Below are 2092 nucleotides of genomic sequence, written 5' to 3' on the forward strand. Positions count from 1 at the left end.
CGCAATATAATTAGCGTGGGATTACAGAGAGAGAGAGGTATTTCGCGTATTGAGGGTGAATACCATTTTTACTAAAGCAAGAAACCCAGTTAAAACAACTCCAAACCTCTACACTACAACCGCAACTGTACATCATCTGGAGCAGTTCAGACTCAATATTTATCTAATAACATGATAAAAACATACAAAATTTTAATTAAATACATCATACTCACCAGAGATGCTATTTATTTATAGACAAAATCCATCCTCATGGAGGTGATCTCTGTATTCTAGTTTTGCTCTGACCAACCAATCAGAGGACGGAAAAATGCTGACGTCATTGTGGGCCAGCTAGCTGGCCCTGTGAGGCGAATTTGAAATCTGATTGGTTAAAGAAACAGTCCCATTGCTAATATAGTTTAAGTTACATGGGCCAGCACTTCTGATTCTGAAGGCCCTGGGCAGATTAGATTGACATGGCAACACATAGAGGCTGAAATCTGATTGGACAAAAAAATCTAACATCCACATACACGTACTGGAAGCGGTGCAGCCAAGAGAAACGCTACGAAATGAAGAGAATAGACTGTTGGGAATAAATTAATACAATTTCATGAAACAAATATTATAATTTAGGTTGTAAATGTAGGTCATTGCTTCTGATAGTGTTTAGGCCAGCAGAGAAAGCCTTGCTGGCCCTGACTGCCCACCACTGCTTGTATCCTGTTTTGCATCTGCTTAGAAAATGGATGGATGGATCGATCTTCACCAAAGTCACAAATATCAACAAACACAATTTTTCAGCTGATAGAACACAGACAGTCCTGATCTTTCTTGACTTTATTGAACACACCCATTCAACATACAAAGTGATGGTGGCAGCAGTGTTTTAATAACAGGGTGAACTGCATTTGGCAGCAATAACCTCAAGCTAGAGCTTCCTATAGTTGTGGATTACACCTGCATGATGTTCAGAAGGAATTCTGGACCATTCTTCCTGACAGGACTGCTTCAGCTCAGCCTTATTCTTAGGACGTCTGGTGTAAATGGCTCTCAAGGTCATTCCACAGTATCTCTATTGGGTGGAGGTCTGAGCTCTGACTGGGCCGCTCCAAAAGGTGGATTTTGTATCTCCAAAGCCATTCTGTAGCAGGTTTACTTCTATGTTTAGGGCCATTGTCCTGTTGCATCACCCACCTCGTTCTGAGCTTCAGCTTGCTGACAGCTATCCTGACATTATCCTGTAGGATACCTTGATAAGCTTGGAAATTAATTTTCCTCTCCACAATGGCAAGTGGCCCAGGTCCAGAGGCAGCAAAGCAGCCCCACATTATGATGCTCCTTCCACTGTACTTCACTGTTGGGATGATGATTTCATGTTGGTATGCAGTTCTTTTTTTACACCATACATAACACTGTGTGTTCTTCCCAGACTATTATACCTTTGTTTTATCTGTCCACAGGACATTTTCCTACTACTGTTGTGGAGTGTCAAGGTGGTATCTGGCAAACTTCATGTCTGCTGCAGTGTTGTTTTTGGAGAGCAATGGCTTCCTCTGTGATGTCCTGCCATGGATACCATGCCTGTTCAATATTTTATGTATGGTTGACTCATGAACAGAGATGTTAACCAACTCCAATGAATCTTTCAAGTCTTCAGCTGTTACTCTAGGGTTCTTTTTTACCTCATTGAACATTCTGCGTCGTGCCTTTAGAGTGATCTAGGCTGGGCGCCCACTTCTATGGAGGGTAGCCACCATCCCAAATCATCTCCATTTATAGACAGTATGTCTGACTGTGGACTGATGAATACCTAAAGACTTTAAGATGACTCTGTGACCCTTTCCAGCTACATGGAAATCAACAACTCTTGATCATAGGTCTTCTGAGATCTCTTTTTTTTTGTGAGGCCTGTTGCACATCAGCTGATGCTGCTTGTGAATAGCACACAGACACTGTCTGAGTGTTTTTATAAGTCAAGGTCATTCTAAACCACACCTCCATTCTCATTTCATTGATTGGACTCCAGGTTTACTAACACCTGGCTCCAGCTGTTGCCATGATTTTGTCCATGTCAGGTTTGCCCGGCTGCACCTGCCTATCTCCATTC

General features: G+C 42.2%; 1 protein-coding gene across 8 annotated transcripts in view; it reads left to right on the forward strand.

Moving 5' to 3' along the window:
* plekha6 (pleckstrin homology domain containing, family A member 6) overlaps positions 1-2092 on the forward strand; it is a 113049-nt gene that overhangs the window by 97156 nt on the left and 13801 nt on the right. The window lies entirely within an intron of this gene.

Source organism: Monopterus albus, unplaced genomic scaffold (assembly GCF_001952655.1).
Source record: "Monopterus albus unplaced genomic scaffold, M_albus_1.0 scaffold196.1, whole genome shotgun sequence".
NCBI lineage: Eukaryota > Metazoa > Chordata > Actinopteri > Synbranchiformes > Synbranchidae > Monopterus > Monopterus albus.